Source organism: Rattus norvegicus, chromosome 6 (genome assembly GCF_021556685.1).
Source record: "Rattus norvegicus strain SHRSP/BbbUtx chromosome 6, alternate assembly SHRSP_T2T, whole genome shotgun sequence".
Lineage (NCBI taxonomy): Eukaryota > Metazoa > Chordata > Mammalia > Rodentia > Muridae > Rattus > Rattus norvegicus.
In genome coordinates, this window is record NC_141539.1 from 102,283,568 (window position 1) to 102,304,260 (window position 20,693).

At 38.6% G+C, this 20,693-nt stretch overlaps 1 protein-coding gene and 1 long non-coding RNA gene across 4 annotated transcripts in view; one reads left to right on the forward strand and one right to left on the reverse strand.

Moving 5' to 3' along the window:
- The window catches only part of LOC148005327 (uncharacterized), a 36,680-nt gene extending 29,124 nt beyond the window's left edge, over positions 1-7,556 (reverse strand). The window contains exon 1 of the long non-coding RNA XR_015623152.1: positions 7,396-7,556. This is a non-coding gene — a long non-coding RNA (uncharacterized LOC148005327). The remainder of the gene's footprint in view (positions 1-7,395) is intronic.
- Fut8 (fucosyltransferase 8) overlaps positions 1-20,693 on the forward strand; it is a 246,864-nt gene that overhangs the window by 9,989 nt on the left and 216,182 nt on the right. For 2 of the 3 annotated variants that reach the window (NM_001002289.2, NM_001412189.1), the window contains 1 exon segment: positions 19,616-19,710. The gene's annotated coding sequence lies outside the window, so the exon portion shown is untranslated. 3 annotated transcript variants of the gene reach the window in all.

Below are 20,693 nucleotides of genomic sequence, written 5' to 3' on the forward strand. Positions count from 1 at the left end.
TATTTCTAAATTAGGCAAGGCACTTTATGATAACCAGAAATATCCCCAAATCAAAACAAATCAAAACAATATTTAATGTATGAAGATTTGTCACTTCTGACAGAATTATAAAAACCATGTTAAGATTCTTAAGCAGTTGAAAAAGTTGGCTCCTGATGATTTTAGCAGTGACAGCATTCTAGGAATAAGTGCTGTGCCTCCTAAAGGGATGTTCTTCCTAGCATATGGTATGCCATACGTGTTTTAAAATGACCTACTGAAGTGAATACACATAAAGTGTTTACTCACTGTGTAATCAGAAAATGTCACTGTAAAAGTCCAGACCCTATTCTATAATTTTCAGGCCTTCAACATAACAAAGACCCCCTGCGAATAGTCATGATTCCAGGCCTGTAATTCCAGCAGATGGGAGACTGAGTCAGGATGGTTGAGTGCCAGGCCAATCTTTTTCTACATAGTGAGAGCCAAGGGCTAGGAATACTACAGAAATCACAGAACATTTGTCTAGAATACAAAGGCCATTAACTGAGTTTAACCCTCAGCACAGAAGAGAAAGACCTATCTAATTTTCCCAGGGAAGTTTTATTTTCAGTAGTAATAAATGCGTAACTATTGTGTTATGGCCATTTCTAAATTTATGATTCTTGTTCTTGATATATTTCTCCCAAATACTTGTTACAATAGAAGTTGTTAATTAAACATTTTGTTTTGTTTTTGAGACAGTGTCTCACTATGTAACCAGTGTAGCCCCTAAAACCTTAATCTTGCCTCAGCTTCCCAAATGCTGGGATTATAGGCATGCCTCACCATACCCAGATCTGTCAAGTTCCTCCTTTCTTTATCCTGCCCCTCTCTAGTTTTTTGATTTTGTTTGCTTATTTTGACAGGGTCTCACTACTGTAGCGTAGGCTGGCCTCGCTGGCCTGGGATTCTCTATGTAGACCAAACTGGTTTTGAACTCCCAAAGTTATCTCTGTTTCTGCCTTTTAAGTGCTGAGTTTAAAGGCATGAACCATCATGCCAGCATCTTCCTTCTTATCACAGACTGGCCTTAGACTTACTATGTAGGAGAGGATAAAAAAATTGCCCAGAACTGCTGAGTTCTGAGTGTTGAGATTACTCTTATATGCCAAGAGTAATTTGTATGCCAAGCTCATTTTATGACACCAAGCCCAGTTTTTGTGGTACTGGGATGGAACCAAGGGCTTTGTGTATGTTAGGCAAGCACTTTACTAACTGAGCTATAACCCCCTGTTAAGCATTTTGTGAGAAATCAAATAAGACTTTCATATGTATGCAAAATAGCAAAGCAAAACTAGAATCACATTAAAGTAGTAGTTTTGTAACAGCAAAAATTAGCTGGGACAATATGTAATAGAAAAGAAACAATATTGTTACTGTAGATCAGATATAGAAAACTGATTTTTAAAGAGTAACAATCAGATTAAATACACCAAAGAAATTGTGAACATGGGATGAACAATTAATTAGAGAATATGCTTTTAGTTAGGATAAGAACAGGTACACAACTGTGATTTCAGCTACTTGGGAAGCTGAGGCAGGAGAATCATGAATTTGAGGTCAGCCGAGGCAACAATGTGCTGACTCAGACTTGCTTACTAAGAGAAGAAGAAAGAGGTATGGTAAAATACTAACACTGGTTATCAGCTCTTTCCCACTTTTTACAAGGGCTGTTTCGAACCTTTTTAGTAGCTGGTCATAGTGCTGCAGGCCTTTAACCCCAGGATTTGGGAAGCAGAGGCAGGAACAGCTCAGGAACAGCTAGATCCCTGAATTTGAGTCAGCTTAGTCTACACAGTGAGTTTTAGGCCAACCTGGCTACTTAGTAGTGAGACCTTGCTAACAAACAAACAAAAAAGCAAAAAAGAAAAAATAAAATAGAAACAAAACCCAAAAAACAAAACCCCTCGGGTTTTTCAAAGTGTCTGATTCTAGCACACCGCTTTTAGACACTGAGGGTTGATCCAGTTACCTATTTTGTTTTTTGAGTAAAGAGGTTAAAACCATCCTAGTTGCCAGACCCAGGGATGTTCCCTTATGACTTGCTTATTTATTTATTCATTTATTTTTGAGATTTGTATACCCTGCTGTCCTGGAATTTGCTTTGTAGACTAGACTGGCTCAGAACTCAGAGTTCCTGTCTTTGCCTTCCTAGTGCTGGCATTAAAGATGTGAGCATCCATGATTGACCCATGGCTGCCATTTTTATTTCTTCTACTTGTTAAAACTGATTAATTTGTCATTTTAACTTAATTTTCCTCAAGTATCTTTAATAGACTAAGATAAAAGTCTTAAGATTTTCTATTCATTCTTTCTCAAAAGGGTGGGAGATAGCATGTCTTTTTTATTTCATTTTGTTTCTTTTTCCTCACTAAAAGTATCTTCACTTTATTGCCAGTGATTTTGTAAAATTTTCTTACTTCAAATTTGGAATTCTGTCTTTTTTTTCTCCTTTCTTTGTAGTCTTCCTAATTCTTCTATTGAAGATAGCAATTCCTCTGTTCATTTACAGGGTTAACTTGTTGCATTTGACTTACACAGTTTTGTTTTCTCTAGTTTCCTCTAAAAAAAAAATCTGTGTATTGTATGTGATCCTGCATGGGTGTGTGTGCACATGCAGTAGCTCTCAGTGGCCAGATAAAGGGTCCCCTGGATCTGGAGTTAGAGGTAGTTTTGAGCTGTCATGTTGGTGCTGGGAACTGAACCTTGGTTTTCTGAGAGAGCAGTAAATGTTCTTAACTACTAAGCCATCTTTCCAGCCCTCTGTTTCTCTAATTACTTTCCTCTGGAATGGTACCTGTTTCTTTGGCTTTAGTGAGACCATTCTTTAGGTGCCTCCTATATTGTTAAGCTCCTAACTTCTGTTTCTAGCCTGGAAGTTTCCATGTGATTGTCATTCCACCAACCTCAACATGCTGATATTTGAATTTTCTTTTGGAATATATTATTCCTTTTTGCTTTCCTTTCTCTATTGTTGATTTATTCCCATTTCCCAAACTTGAACTCTGAGTCATCTTTGAGTGACTCAGATCTTTTCTGAATGAGTAAGAGTAATAGAATAATCAGATCTATTCTGTTGTCAAACAACTGTGTATTCTATTAATATAGTTTCTCTACCTTTTCTATGCTTTTCTGCTTCATATTTTACTATAATGACTCAGAGCCTCATTACCATTTACATAAACAATTTTAGTTTGATAATTACTATGACAGAAGGAGAGAGGGTTGAGAAATTTCCTTTTTATGTATGTATGGTGTATGTACTTGGTGTATATGCATGCTTGCAAATGTATGTACAGAAGTAAGTGTGTGTGTGTGTGTAGAACCAAGAATGACATTGGGGGGGTTTTCCTTAATAGCTGCCCCTCTTTATACTGATTAAGGGTCAATTTTTAACCTGGAGCTCTCCATTTTGATCAACCTGGCAGTCAGCTTGCTCCAGGGATCTTCTGTTTATAATTTGTGTGCTAGGATTGTTGGGGACTGCCATGCCCACCTGGCTTCTATGAGGTTTCTGGAGATCCAACTCTGACCCTCACGCTTGTGAGGTAGGAACTTGACCAACTGAGACTGCACCAGCCCCTTCAAACTGTCTTCAGATATTAACATCAGTGAATGAGCGTGTAAACGCAGAGCAGCACAAAGGAAAATATATTTAGTATAAGTAGAGTGGCCCAGTGTAAGACAGCGAAAATTAAGTGTTGCCTGCGTAAAATCAGACTAAAATTTACATTGAAAGCTATTTTGAAGGTTCCTGACTACTTAGAGAGTCAATCTTTAATGGGCAACTCTCTTAGTCAGGGTCTCTATTCCTGCACAAACATCATGATCAAGAAGCAAGTTGGGGAGGAAAGGGTCTATTCAGCTTACACTTCCACATTGCTGTTTTATCACCAAAAGAAGTCAGAACTGGAACTCAAGCAGGTCAGGAAGGCAGGGGCTGATGCAGAGGCCATGGAGGGATGTTTCTTACTGGCTTGCTTCCCCTGGCTTGCTCAGCTTGCTTTCTTATAGAACCCAAGACTACCAGCCCAGGGATGGCACCTCTCACAGTGGGCTGGGTCCTTCCACCTTGACCACTAGTTGAGAAAATGCCTTGCAGCTGGGTCTCGGGAAGGCATTTCCTCAACGGAGGCTCCTTTCTCTGTGATAACTCCAGCTTGTGTCAGGTTGACACACAAAACCAGCCCGTACAGCAGCTATTCTCAGTCTGTTTATATGTGCGTTTCTCTTTTACTTCTGTCTCATTTCTGTCACCTGTTTGTGATTGTAGGATTGAATAGTATCTTTATATTAATAAACATTAATACCCAAAAATAAACTAAAGGTCACAGCAAGAAAATAGTTTGTTTTTTTTTCTTCCTTAGAGAAACAAAACATTTGGTGCTTTTAAAATAAAAAGCATTAAAAACACTTTAAAACAGCTAAACAAAAAGATAATTTATTTGCTACATAAATTGGAAGAATAGTGCTTTATACAGGAACACCCAGATGAAGACATTTAGATACCTTTAGAGTTCTCTCCATTTCCTGGCTTCATTTCTTTCTGGTCTCATTTTTGTGCTTATGTTAGAAAGCTTTAGCTGTGGAAGAGATGCATAGTTTCAGACAGCTGAGTACTTAAAAGGTCTTGCCCTGAGCTCACCATTGTAGGAAATTGTTCTATTCGCATCAGCCTATCAGTAGTGCATATAAAGCCTCAGCACAGGCCCCTCCCCACTCTACAACAACAGGGTGTTAGTGACTCCACCTCTTGTGCAAGTAATCAGCTGCTGTGTGTGTGAGTGCAGCAGTCATGTTATGCTTGGAAGTCTTTCATACCACTTCTCCCTTTTCCCTAGATCTTACATTCTTTTTGCTGCTTCTTCCGTGATGTTACCTGAGTCTTGGAGGGATGATTAAGTGACATATATATTACCTTTTGATATATTAGCTGAACATTCAGCAGTCATTATTCTCAATACCTTGACTAGTGCCGAGTCCCCTATAGTCTATAGTTACTGATGCCAACCTGGAAAAGAAATATGTTTCCTCCTCCTCCTCCTCCTCCTCTTCCTCCTCTTCCTCCTCCTCCTCCTCCTCCTCCTCCTCCTCCTCTTCCTCCTCCTCCTCCTCCTCCTCCTCTTTGTCCTCCTCCTCTTCCTCTTCCTCCTCCTCTTCCTCCTCCTCTTCCTCTTCTTCCTCTTCTTCTTCCTCCTCCTCCTCCTCCTCTTCCTCCTCCTCTTCCTCTTCTTCCTCTTCTTCTTCCTCCTCCTCCTCCTCTTCCTCCTCCTCTTCCTCTTCTTCCTCTTCTTCTTCCTCCTCCTCTTCCTCTTCCTCCTCCTCTTCCTCTTCTTCCTCTTCTTCCTCCTCCTCTTCTTCCTCCTCCTTCTCCTCTTCCTCTTCCTCTTCCTCTTCTTCCTCCTCTTCCTCCTCTTCCTCCTCCTCCTCTTTGGATGTTTTTCATTTACATTTCAAATATTATTCTCTTTCCTGGTTTCCCAGCCATAAGCCCCCTATCCTACCCCCTCCACTTCTTCTATGAGGGTGTTCCCCTCCCCAACCACCCACCCCTTCCCATTCCCCTGACATTCAATAAGTGGAATCAAGAAAAATCACTGATCATCTCAATAAATCTAGAGAAAGCCTCTGGTAAAATTAAATATTCTTTCATGATAAGAGCTCTGTAGAAATATCTATAGAAGGGTCATACCTCAATATAATAAAAGCAATATATACCTGATCTATAAACAACATCATCTTGGTGGGGAAAAGCAAATTATTTTTTCTAAAATCATGTGGATTAAAGTAGTTCACTTTGCTACTTGAAATTTTACCCAGATTGGCCAGACAAGAAAGAAAAGTATGGGCTAGAGAGATAGCTAAGAGCATTGTTTGGTTTGGTTTGGTTTCCAGCACCACATGGTGGCTCACAACCATCCCTAATTCCAGTTCAAGGGTATCCAATGCCCTCTTCTGACCTCTGTGGATACCAGGCAAACCACTCATGCATTAAATAAAGTAAAAAAAAAATCTTAAAAACAGAAAGTAACAAAAGGAATATAAATAGAACAGTAAGAAATCAAGTGATTTCTATTTGCAGATAATGTAAATGTATACCCAGAAGACCTTGAACACTTCCAGAAGACTCAGATATCACAAATATTTCCAGAAAAGTAGCAGCTTGTAGAACTAACATATAGAAAGCAGTGGCTTTTATACTAATAACATCCTTTCTAAGGAAGAAATCAGAAAAGCAATCCTATTCCCAATAGCTGAAAACAGAAGTAAAAACAATCTCCTAATTAAAACAAACAAAACCAATCTGCATACATAAAACTAAAGAGGTAAAAGACCTTTACAACATAAAATAAACGGAGAAAGACACAGGAAGGTGGAAAGACCTCCATATTCATGGATTAGGAGAATTGGTAGTGTTAAAATGGTCATACTATTGAAACTTATAGTATACATACTTATTAGTACATTCAGTAAAACTCCCACCACAACTGTAATGACAACTAGAAAATCACAAAATTCTTATGGAAACACAACACAATCCTGAGCCAAAAGAGAAATATTAATATTATAATACCTGTTTCAAAGTGTACTATAGATTTACATTTACAAAACCAGCATGGTTTCAGCAGAAAAATTCACATAGCCCAATGGAATAGAAGATCTAGAAGTAAACTCATACAAACACCTATAGTCATCTTGTCCTCTACAGAGGTGCCAAACACATACATTGGAGAAATGATGGTTTCTTCAGCAAATGGGCCTAGGAGAACTTGAGTATCCACATGAGAAGATTTAAACTGATCTGTCTTATACTTTATACAAAAATGAACTAAAAGTGGATCAAAGACCATAGGCTTAGATTTTTCAAAACCTACTCTAATAAGGGTTTTTAAATGCTTCAATCTCTTTTCTAGCTAGCCCACCACCCACCAGAGGTAGTAGAAAAGAAAGGTTAATAGGAAATAGGAGTTGTGGACCTGTCTGTAGAACTAGTTCTTTGGGGGCTATTTCAATCTTCATTGTCAGCTGTCCAGACCACTAGCAAAACACCAACATGAATGCAATCTAGTCCACTCGGCAATCACCACTCATGAGTCAGCAGTGGCAGTTCTATCTAGAAGAAACTGTGAGACTCCACCAATTGGCCTGTGTCTGTGGAAGCAGCAAGAAGCTACCAGAATATCATGAGAAGTTCTTTGGCGAATTACTGTCTACAAAGTCACAAGTGAAAATCAGCAACACTAAGCAAGGAGAACCAATAGGAGAGCACTTTAGACTAGCAAGGCGGAGCAAGGAGAACCAATACCAGAGCCTCCCCCCACTGTCTGTGGAATCGTATTTATATTCTTTTCTAAAGATCACACATCCTCTCACCTGTGTCTGCTTCATCCTTACACTGGTCTGCCCCAGCAAAACATCACATGCCATAACTGTGTTTCCGAAGAAACCAGAAAATTTCACTTCAAAGGACCTTCATGTAGAACCCCCCAATCTGAAATTGTTAGGAAAACAAACAGGAATCACTCACTTTAAGGAATGACACAAGTGATGACCTGAATAGAACTCCCAACAGCTTAATATGTAACAAGAATTGACAAATGGAAGTGATGACAAATTAAGCAATCTAGTTAATAAATAGAGAAAGTAATCCCAACAGATACTACAATCAAATGAAATTATAATGCCATACTTCACTGGCATTGGATATCTGGAAAACCAATAAATGTGGAAAAGTGCTTCACATTTTAGCCATCAGGGAAACACAGATTAGAGGAACTGCATTTTCATCCTAGTCAGAATGTCTGCTTAAAAAAAAAAAATTACAGTCTGGAGAATGGCTTTGTTAAGTAAAGTGCCTGCCCCGACAACCTGAGTTCTGATCTCTGACACCCATGAAAACCCAACCAAATCAAACCACGTTGTCCAACCAAGTCAAATTAAGCCAAACCAAATGAAATTACTGGCTAGCTAGTCTAACCTGGTTCAGTGAGATGCCAAATACCACTACCACCACCACCACCACCACCACCACCACCACCACCACCACCACCACTACCACCACCACCACCACCACTACCACCACCATCATCAACAACAACAACAAAAACCCAAACCAAACCAAATTACTGGCCAGCTAATCTAGCCTGGTTCAGTGAAATGCTGTCTCAAGGTAGAAGGGGGCTGGAGATGTGGCTCAGTGGTTAAGAGAAATTGCTCCTCTTGGAGAGAATCTAGGTTCAGTACTTAGCATTCACATGGTGGTTCACAATTGCCTGTAACTCCAGTTTGAGGGACTTTGAGTCTCTCTTCTGGCTTCCAAGAACACCAGGCATGTATGTGGTGCACATGTATAAATATCACTCACACATAAAGTAAAAATCTTAAAAGAAAGATAAAGGCGAAGCCACCTGATGTTAGCTCTTGCCTCCATACATACACACATGTGCACTTGTGTCCATTCTTCCCTCAGTCTGTTAAAAAAGACAAAAAGTATTGAATGCTAGTTAGGATGTAGAAAACGAAACAGCCCTTATACACGCATAGAAATGTAAACTGCTTTTACTTCTGTTTCTTTCAATGTTGATTACTTATGAAACAAGAATGTAAAAGTTTACCATTTAATATTTTAAAACTTAGTATAGTGTAACCAAGAAAGAGATGAGGTTTTTTTGAGTAACATCCTAGTTGTTTACTACTGTTTTGATTTTAATAAGGAGGGATAAAAAGATTATTATATTTTTTTGTACTCGAATCACTAAAAGTCTTAGTTTGGACTTGCCATCCCAACCACAATTGTCTCCATATCAGGCCTGTGTCAAAGAAAGACTGAAATATTTAATCCTATGTAGAGTCTTGAAAATGCAACTTACTCAAATAAGATAGTTGAAAGCCTTAGCTTGCCCAGCCTATGAGAGCCTGGAGGACATTGTGCGAATTAAGATAAGCAAGACATGAACAAATAGTACATGATTTCATATATGCATGGAGTTAGAAGATGTGAAACTCATTGAGTTAAAGCATTAGAAAAGTAGAGGCTAGAGGTGGTAGAAATGGGGAGAGTTAAAAAGTCCAAAGTTTTATGATCAGTTCTAGACATGGAAGTATGGCATTATAATTTCATTTGATTATAGTTGATGATGTATACTTGAAAATGATTTAGTGAGCAGCTTTTAAATGTTCTTCCTCCTTTTTTTTTTTGGTGTGTAGTATATGCCTGGTTACATGTGTGTGCATGCATGCATGTGTGTTCATGGATATGTGTGTGCATTTGTATGCCTATGTGTGTATGTGTGTGTGTGTGTGTGTGTGTGTGTGTGTGCGCACACGTGCTCTGCTGATGCATGTGGAGACCAGAGATTGACATCACGACGTCTTCCTTAATTACTTCCCTATCTTACTTTGTGAGATAGTATGTTTACTGGACCATGAGCTTACCATTTTAGCCAGTCTGAGTGGTGAATTGAGCCATCAGGATCCCTTTGTCTCTGTCCCTCTCCACTCCCCAGTGCCACAGTTACTTAGGGACATTGCTGTGCTCAGCTTTTATGTGGATGTCAGAAACCTGAACTCAGGTCCTCAGGCTTGTACAACAGCACTTTATCTACCAAGACATTTCCCCTACCCCTTAAATCATCTTAATATCTATAAAAAGATTTATCTGTGAGATGGGTATATTAAATTTGATTTAATTATCCTGTGATGTGTACATATGTCAGGGTATCATGTTGTATATCATATATGTGTAGTTTTGTTTTGTAAGGGTCAGTGATTTGCTGAAGAATGATACCCTGGACTCATATAATATGTGAATTCAAAGAATGTTTTATTCTGCAGAAGTCCAGTGTTCTGGGGTCTCCCATTACTGAGATAGAGAGACTATCAAGTGAGCTTGCAGACCTAATTTAAAGCACATTAGGGAATTCCAGGGTAGGTGACCTCTATGTTGGGTCCATCTCTGCCAACATTCCATTATCAGGGTGTAAGGGCTGGAAACTTGCCGCTGAGGAATCTGGAAACTGCTGCTGACCCATTGTCCTTGCCTCAGGCCAGGTAGTGGGACAGCTTCTGAGGCCTGGATTTGCCTGGAATTGCCTAGTTCTTGGAAACAGAGATATAGGCCTAGTCTCCTTAACTGCCAGTTTGAAGCCTGTCATGGAATTAGTCTAGCCTTCTCAGTTTACTGGCTTCAGTGGCATGTGTGTATAGCCCCAGCTACTTGGAAGGCTGAAATGGATGGTTTGCTTGAGTCCAAGAATTTGAGGTCAGTCTAGGCAATGCAGTTAGTCATCCCTTCATCCCTACCCCAGTGTCTGTCTATCTGCCCTTCCTCCATTTAAAGGTTCTCTTTTTTTTTTTTTTTTGAAACAGGGTCTTATTCACTGTGTATGCAGCACAACCTGGCCTTGAACTCAGTTTCTCAAGTTCTGGGATTACAGACACCAGCCACAATGCCTAGCTTAAGGATTTTTTGTTTTCAGTGTTTCAGCGTTTATGTTTTATGGCATCTGTGATTTATCTATTAAGTTATAAGTAATAGTGAGAATTTTGTTAGTGCGTGTGAAGAACAAATAAGGTTACTGCAGCAAAATCAAGGGGTGAGCTAAACTATGGTCCAGATAGCTCACTCACTTTAATGGGAGAACGTACCTGAGAGGAAGCTTCCTTAGTTGTATAGTAATATGTAAGTGTGAAATTTTAGACCCAGGATAACAAAACTAGAATCATATTTTATATTATAACCAATATTCATATCTTTTACTTACAGAGGAAGAATAAAATTAAAGTATCAGCAAATAATTCATAAATAAATGTATTTATACAGAATTTTCATGGTTGGTTTCTTAATTTAGATGGTATATAAATTTTTTTAGACTTGTTTATTTTATGTGTTTGTTTTGCCTACATGTACGTATACTATATGCATGCCTGGTGTTCTTGGGAGTCAGAAGAGGGCATCAGATCCCTTTGAGTTAGAGTTATAGATAGTTGTGAGGCACTCTGTGGGTGTTGAGAATTGAACCTAAGTCCTCTGTAAGAGCAACAAATGCTCTTAACTGCTGAGTTATTTCTCCACCACCTAGATGGCTTACAGTCTCCTCTAAGTCCAGTTCCAGAGTATCAGCACCCTCTTTTGGCCTCTTTGGGCATTGGCACACAATTGGTACACTGGCATATATGCATGCAAAACACTCATATACATAAGTTAAATTAAAAAAAATTAAGGTGCAGTTCTGGGGAGATGGCACAGTGGGTAAGTTCTTTAGTTCTTTGCTGTGGAATTATGGAGACTGAGTGCAGAGTGTGGTGGTGCATACCTATGACAACAGCTCTAGGGGTTGGGGTAAAGACAAGCAGATCCCACAGGCAAGCTCGCCAGCTACTTTAGCTGAAACAGTGAGCTCCAGCTTCAGGGAGAGACCTTGCCACACCAAATAAGGTCTAGTCATTGAGGAGGACATTTCTGCATCAACCTCCAGCCTCCATATATGCCTATGTGGGCTAGCTCACACACAGGCATGAACATAAGATAGAGATCAAACGGATGTACACACATGTACGTGGAACACCCTCATACACAAGTGCATATACCCACACAAGCATATCGCACAAACACACATATACATGTATGTTCACACACACACACACACACACACACACACACACACACGAGAAATATGAAGTTCTACAGGTTAAGATCTTTTGGCTTGTTAATATTTGTATGTCTAAGGCTTAGTATAAATTCTAACACAAAATGTCCACTCAGTAAATGCTTTTTACAATTAGATACTTTCATGAAAAAAAGATTTTGAAAAGATGAGAAGTTGAAGACTTTTTTTAATTTCAGAAAAATTTACAAATTCCAATTTAATATAAATTGAATTTGAGTACATTTTCTACCCAATGGATTGAAAAACTTTGCATAAATGTTCCTTGCTTATGAGGCCAATTTGAAATTTTGTGTGGTAAATGATTCTGAAAAGATATCAAAAATTTCATCCCATTAACAGGCTAAGCGCTATAATATTAAATGTGGTCCTCTGGCAAATAGAATTAACTGTAGTATATATTTAAAAAACAGAGCCTATAAACATCATTAGCCAGCAGAAATGCAAATTAAAATAATGAGGTACCATTACCTAGCTATTCAGATACCAACGGTAAAGAAACAGGTAAATGAATTCTGGCAGTAGCAAGCTAGCAAAGATACAGAGCAGCTAGAATGCGCATGTACCGCTCATGAGGACACAGAACTGTACAGCAGCATGGAGAGTTCCTTACAATCACGTGGTACATACTCAGATGCAGATTTACCAAACAGAAGTGCAACACAGGTTCACAACTGCAATAAACTAGAAAAGTTCAAATGTCAGTGCATGAGTGGGTGAACTGTGGTAGGTCATGCAATGAAATACTTCACAATGAGAATCAAGTAACAATTTGAATGTTTAACAACTTGCCTGACTCTCAGAGACCGACTCTCTTGCTTTGTGAAAGAAGCCAGTCTCATTGTTCCATTTATGTCACTGGCAAAAGACAAAACTGTGACAGTACCAAGAGATCATTGGTACTGTGGTTTGATTGGCTTTGTCTCCCACAAACATTAGTGTTGAGATTATTCCAGTGGTGCCCTTATGACTAAAGTAACGACCTTAAGACTTTCTGGAAGGAAGTTTGCTTCTTCTGTTCTGCTAGGCGATGACACAGTGTTTGTCTCCTTTTGTACCTTTGCCATTCACCATGTTAGTATGTAGCAAAAAGAGCCGTCATCAAGCATTGAAACATTAAAAAAGTTTTATTTTTAAAATTATGTGTATGTGTGTATATATATCTCTGTGAGTATAGGTGTCTTCAGAGACCAGAGACATTGGATCTCCTGGTACTGGAGTTACAGTCTGTCAGGAGCTGCCTGAGTTGGGAGTGGTTGGGTCTTCGGCAAGGGTAGCCTGTGTGCATCCTAAGCTACTGAGCTGTCTCTCAGCCCTCAAGCACTGAGTTTTAATCTTGGACTCCCGAGACTCCAGAACTGTGAAGGATATGCTTCTGTTCTCTACAATTTACTCTCTGAGATAGTGGTTACAGTAGCACAAAATGGACTAAAATTCCCAGTTTAGAATGGGACCAGTGTGTGACTATATAGAGCACAGGGATTTTTTTCATGGGTGGTATTAGTGATAAAACTGTTCTGTATTGATTGTGATAATATTTTTATAAACACTAAAAGTCTTGAAATTGTATACTTTTGCTTCTCTCCCAAAGCTCATTTTACCATGTATTAATTTTAAAAATAGAATGTATGCTCATAACTAAATCTGTGGTTTAAAGGCATTTTGTGTAATTTCTGGCTAACCAAACTTACATTGGTACTATCTGATGTACTTTTAGCTTGGAAGGATTTATATGAAAAGTGACTAATACACAGAAAACCATTGGTTCAAGAGCAGGTCTTTTTCGGTTGTCCAAACTGGTCTTGACTCTCTGGGCTAAAGCAACCTTTTAGCCTCAGCCTCTTGAATGCTGGAACTATAGGCCTGTGCCATAATATTTGACTTAGGATACCTTTAAAAGATTACTATGTATATTAAAAACCAAAAAGATTGATATGTGACTATTCAAGCACTTGGGATAACCATTTAGTGTAAACATTTTGATGGCCACCTTGTATATAGCTTCTTCTTTTGCACAGATAATAATAACCATTTATTGACTGTTCAGTAGACAACTTGCTAAACATTCAAACTGTACTATTACCATAATTATGGGGCGTGACTTTCTCTGATATAGATGTGAAGACTGAAGACTGTGAAACTTAGCCTGTTTGTTCACACAGCAAAAACCTGATAGGGCTGGAATTTTAAGAATTTCAGGCTGAGAAACATTTTTTATTTGTATTTTTATAAAAGCTTTTAAATTATAACATAAAGCGCAAATACAAACAGCAAAATGAATATTTACTTCATGTTTTAAAAGGCATCCCATTTAGAAGTCCACCAGAACCTGTCAGTTCTCCCACAGCTTTCTGTGTATCTTACCTCAGTCATAACTACTTTGTTTCCCAAGAGTAGACATTGTTTTCATTTTTATGGTGATCTGTTTTTTTTTTTATCGTCCAAGTGTGTGTCTGAACACTGTGGCTTAGTCTTACTTTTTTTTTAAATTTTTTAAAATAAGTGTCTTTTGAGCTATTAATCCACATGTTCCCCTCTCATCTCTCTCTTCGTTTCCTTGTAATTTAGCTACTCAGCTCTGGGCTTACAGTTTTTCACAGACTGACTTTTGCTGATTATATATGATAGTATATTTCAGCATTCATCTCTGTTTTCTGTATGCTCTAAAGATTTCCAGTTGAATCCAGATTTGATCAGAATTGATGTGATCTGTTTGTAAAACCTGAGGAGGCATTTGATATTGGATGACTTTCTGCCATTAATTTTTTATGGGGTTGCAAAATAGTGATATTCTAAGAAAATTATTTCTTCTAAGAAGAATACCTGCATAGAATACTGTCCTTACTTATTGTATTATTGACTGTAAAATTTGCAAGACAATAAATGTTTGCTTCATTTTTATTTACCAATTTTGAAGATAATGAGTTTATAACCTTTGGAGGTGTTAGATGCTTTGTTTGTTTGCTACTGTTTTAATGTCTCAGTAACTTACATGGCATATTTAGATTTCAGTGCACTGTGATTACTGTGACTCATAAAGTTCATAAAGTTCTTCTTTTGAACACTGAATACCTTGAAGATGTTCTGAATTCTTTTAACATGACAGCACTCATCTTTGATAGCTTTGTATGACAAGTTGTTCCAGGATTATGTTGTACATTTCTGTCGCTTCTGTGAAAACAGCAACTCCTTCAAAAATTTTTGGCCATGGAGACTATTCTATAGCAGGGCACTATTGGAACAATATCCTGACAGAACCATCAGTAAAAAGATTAAGATTACTGGTTTAGTTAAATAGTGCTCAGTTATAACTGTTTGTGTTTCCAGCAGTAGCCACTGTTGTCATTTTTACAGTGATCTGTACTTAATTCTATGTTGTTTTCAAGCCAAAGACTACAGTACAAGTTAATTTAATGTGCTGGAGAAAACATTATCTTTAACTTTGTCTACTTACAACTGGGGAACACAAAACTAAAAATACAAAGCTTAAAAGCCAATCTGGTAAATTTTATTGTTTAAATTATTAGCACATGGAGCTATGCATGCTACATTTATTTGGGGCAGGAAATCTATATTGTGAAATTAGTTAAGTACTGTCATATACCATGCTGATAAGGTGTTCTCACCCATCAATTACTATATTTATCCATGCGGTTTTATTATATTAAATAAAATATAATATTTATATTTTATCTCTTTATATTTGTAATTATTTATTTTATACTTATCTCCAGCCCCTATTGAGTTCTTTATATCCAAAGTTACACAACTCATATAAGGAAGAATAAAATGCTATCAAAGCCAGGATCTTACTCATTTCACTACACAGTGAGCACCTAGAAACCACCTAGGGAGAACAAATCATGGGCCTGAAAAGATATTCGCAGTCTAATATGTACTCAGCAAATATTTTTAAATTTTAAAAAGTTTCCAGGACTAAGGATCTATGGACATGTACTGTTGTCAATGTGGAAACCCTTTTCCTGCTTTATTCACATTACTTAAGAGCTGAGTGATAACTCTGTGGAGGAATGTCCCCTTCCCTGGTAGGAGCCATTGATTTTTCTTGTAGTTCCTAAATCTGACTCTGCCACAGAATAACTGCCTTTCTGCAGGGGCACCATGCTGCTAATAGTGTGTCCCCGCTCTCAGTGAAATGAGACAGAAAACTTATGACCATAGCCTGAAACTCATAATATAAAACACACAAATTGACAACACATATACTTTATTTCCAAACTGTAGTTGGGAATAGTTTATAACTTGCTATTTGGTACTTTATGTGGGCGAGGTGAGGGATAGAATTACCATCTATACATTTTGAGAGGTCACTATTCGGAGAGGGTTTTAGGATTAACTGTGGCTTGTTAATTGTTTTACATTTAAGGTTGTTCAACTTGCCGAATGACAAGCCTGAAGTTTTGTCGCACACACTAGTTTCTAATCCTCAGAGAGTACATAATTGACTGCTGTTAAACCGTGGATTGTTTTTGCATTTAAAAAAAAGTTATTTTCTCCCTCCAGTTTCCCTAACTTCCATGTGCTCTTTGAAACAACTTTCTGAGTCCATTTAGTGCTGCTTATATGTGCACAGTTGTGGGGCCATCAGCTGGAGTACTGTTTGTCTCCCAAAGTTTGCATCCCTGAAGAAACCTTGTTTTCCTTCATCCAGTGGCAGTCACTGCCAGTAGCTCTTAACTCGGGGTGGCATCACATGAACCCCTCCCCATCTGTGCTGGGATTCTGGCTGGCCTGAACTCTTGTAGGTTTTGTTCAAGCAGTGACAATTGCTGTGTGCTCATACGTACAACAGTGCTTCAGGTCTGGCAAATATTGTTCTGTTGCAGACATCACAAGCTCTTGCTCTTGTCTTTCTGTTCCTCTCTTCCAGGATGATCCCAGAACCTTGTGGGGACAGGGTGTGACCTAGCTGTCCATCGAGAGCTGGGCATTCTATAGTCTCTTATTCTTCGCTGTTTGATCAGTTCTGGGTTTTTGTATTGATTGCCCTTTACTATAAAGAGACACTTCACTGATGAGGGCTGGGAGACGTAATAGTCTATGGGTATAAAGCTAATAACTTAGGAGGCAGTTTATTTCTATATCCATTTAGCAAAATAGTAGTATTAATAATATTAATTAAGTTAATATATTAATAATAGTATTAAGTTCTTCCCTAGGATCTAATTATCCACAGGACTTTGGTACAGTTTGGGGTGCCAGGCACTGCTCTGGCTTAGACACAGAGGCAGTAAACAGAGCATCAGTGCTCCCTAGCCATAGACCACCTTGTTAAGGAAGAGTGAATGAGCAAGAAAGGCTCAAAGGAAACAGTGATGACATCAATACTCCTGTATCCTGAGTATCCCGAGTACAGGAATTACAGGTGGATACCACCATCCCCGGTTTGTTTGGTGCTAGAAATTGAACTTGGCCTCATTTATGCTAGGCAAGCACTCTGCACTCTAACCGCTCTGCTGTGTCTTCTCTTTTGTTGTTATTAGCATGAAGTACTTTCTTTCCCCATGAATATCATCTCCCTTGCCTATTTTTCTTTGCAAGATGAATGCAACTTCCACTGATATACCAGAGTCACCGGAACATTAGTGCTATAAGAAAAGCAGGAAATGTAGAGACCCATTGATGTCATCAGTGCTTCCTTTGAGACTTTCTCTCTCATTCACTCTTCCTTAACAAGGTGGTCTATGGCTAGGGAGCACTGCTGCTCTGTTTACTGCCTCTGTGTCTAAGCCAGAGCAGTGTACCCTTGTGCTCTATTTAGGTCGACACATTCCAGTAGAGAAATTAAGTATTGGAAGCAGCTTCTTATGGGTTGCCTCCATCAGTCTGGGTAGCTTCATCCATATCATCTGTAGATACAGTCTCATCTAATCCTCTCTGAAGGCAGGCTTTTGAGATGCCGTAGTAGCCCAAGGACCATTAGTCTTACAGGATGAGGTTGTGACTATGATAATCAGCGTCTTATTTTAGATAAGCTTACAGCTGTTGCTCCCTTAACATTCTTTCTCAAAAATGGCCAATTTTCCTTTAGACAGTTTCTTTCTGTCATCTATTAATATGTAACTTCCCAAGAAATTTAGATTTCTCTTTCTTTCATGTGTGCTTTCTGTGTTTTCTTTTGTAGAACAGGACTTATCATTTCTTTAAAGATGAACATTAGTGGACCAGTTGCTGTTTTTCTCTTCCCATCTAGGATCTGCTCATTGTAACTCTATCGTTTCTTTTCCTAAAATATGAGAAAATGACTGACAATTCAACACCACAAATGGAATGTAAACCTGTGACTTGTAACTTTCTGTCTTTGACACTTCATCAAAAGGAAGTAGTTTATATTTTACCTATTACAAACATAATTGTTTATTTAGTTTTAAAGATTTTTATTTTTTCTTTAGTATTTTTACTTTTCATGAGATTATAGCAAATCTTATAATATTGGACATGGATTGTGTGCTGGCTAGTTTTTTTTAATTTTATTTTTCTTGGATATTTTATGTATTTACATTTCAAATGTTATCCCCTTCCCCCCCCCCAATACCTCTTCTCCTCCCCCTGCTTCTATGAGGATGCTCCCACTCCCACCCACCCACTCTTACCTCAACTTCCTGGCATTCCCCTCCATTGGGGAACCGAGCCTTCACAGGCTCCTATTGATGCTAGACAATGCCATCCTCTGCTACATATGTGGGTGGTGTCATGGGTCCCTCCATGTGTATTCTTGGTTGGTGGTTTAGTCCCTGGGAGCTCTGGGGATCTGGTTGGTTGATATTGTTGTTCTTCCTATGGGGTTGCAAGCCCCTTCATCCCCTTCAGTCTTTTCTCTAACTCCTCCATTGGGGTCCCCTTGTTCAGTCCAATGATTAGCTGCAACTATCCTCATCTGTATCTGTAGGGCTCTGACAGAGCCTCTCAGGAGACACCCATATCTGGCTCCTGTCAGCAAGCAGCTCTTGGCATCAGCAATAGTGACTGGGTTTGGTGGCTGCATATGGGATGGATCCCCAGGTGGGGTAAGTCTTTGGATGACCTTTCCTTCAGTCCCTGCCCCATCCTTTTTCCCTGTATTTCCTGCTGTGAGTATTGTGTTCTCCCTTCTAAGAAGGAGTGGAGCATCCACATTCTGGTCTTCCTTCATCTTGGGCTTTATACGATCTGTGAATTTTTTCTTAGGTATTCCAAGCTTTTGGGTTAATATCCACTTATCAGTGAGTGCATACCATGTGTGTTCTTTTGTGACTGGGTTACCTCACTCAGGATGATATTTTCTAGTTCCATCCATTTGCCTAGGAATTTCATGTAGTCCTTGTTTTTAATACCTGAGTAGTACTCCATTGTGTAAACGTACCTCATTTTCTGTACCCATTCCTCTGTTGAGAAGAAAATTCCAAATAATGTGAACACATCCCAGAAGAATGCAGTATTTATACGTATATGAGGTTATTTAACACTCAACAAAGTAAAATTTACAATGTCGTCTTTTATACTTCAGGAATGCTCACTGAGTGGTGACAGCTAGGATAATAAAATTGTTCTGTGTCAAGCAAGCAGATTAAATGAATTGGAATGGAAGTTTGTGTAGGAGGAGGAAGAAACAAAGAACTAGTTGGGTTGTTTGGGATGCAGATTTTGAGGTCTAGACTGGAGAGGAATATTTATGACTGGGAAGGAACCATTTGGGACTCAATCTTTTGGGACTGAATATGAAGCAAATTAAGACAATGAGTGCCACTGAGTTTGGATGTAGTTTGCAAAGTGAAAGTCCATTCCTTCTTGGCATTTGTAAAATTGTGGCTATAGAATACAGGCCTTCCCTTATTGTGACTTCCACGTGAACATGAATAAAGAGCTAAGAAGTACAATATTAAGTGAAATTTGAGGAGGGTGAATTAATTTACTTTCTTTTGTTTCAGGCTGCTGTTCTGGCTGAGGCTGTCTATGGCCCTGGTGGTGTTTTCATCCAAGATCAAGTCCTTTCCATTATTATTTATTAACTGAACAGATTCAGGTCAGTACACTTTTGTGGATAGCACCTTTGTGTTTCCATTTGACTCTTTTGAGATGTTCTGTTTTTAAATCTGTGTGTATATGTACCAATGGAGTATAGTGCCAACTGACCACTTAGTCCAAAACTAGTTAATTGTGTATTAATTGGGAAATATTTTCTGCCTGCCTACCTAGTATAATCTGTTTCGTCATAAAGTCACAGCATGTTAATTTTTAATGGGTTTGATTTTCGAGTTTTGAACTTGATAAAAACAGGTTGTGACCACATTTTCTATATGGAGCCTAGGTTGTTGTGTGGCATAACTGGTAATGAGAATAAACTCACTTTAGAAACTTCTGATGTTTTAGTAGCTCTTCTAAAACGTGTCCACACATGAATTAAGTCATATATTAACATCTCTACTTTTAATATTAATTCTAAGAGGATTGGCATACATATTTGTTCCTTCAATTAAAAAGCAGTTCCACAGGCTTTCCGCTTCACTCATGTTCCTTTGTAGTTAAGCCCCGTCTTTCACCACAACTGGCAGCAGTGTGGATCTGTTTTCTGCTCACATAGTTTACCTTTCAGACTGTGCTGCTTGAATGGAATTATCTAGAACTTAGCTTTTGGAATCTGCTTCTTTTACGTCATATAATGCAGTGTGCTATTCCTGTCCCCGTGTGAATCAGTACTTGATTTTCAGTGGTGTACTAGTACTGTGCTCTGGGGATTTACCACAGTTAGTTTATCCACTCATGTTGATGGACATTCGGACTATTTCAGGTTGGGGGTGATAGTAATGCTGTCACAGTCATGCATTCAAAAGTAACATGACTTTGTATTCTTTATTAAAATAGTTTTTGTTGTTGTTAAAAGAGGTTGTATTGATTCAACCATCACTGTTTTAGGGCTAGGGGTGCATTTCTTTTAAAACCTGTTCCATGCTCCTTTCAGTTTTGGATATTGAAATTAGTAGCTTGTACATGCCGGGAAAGGGCTTG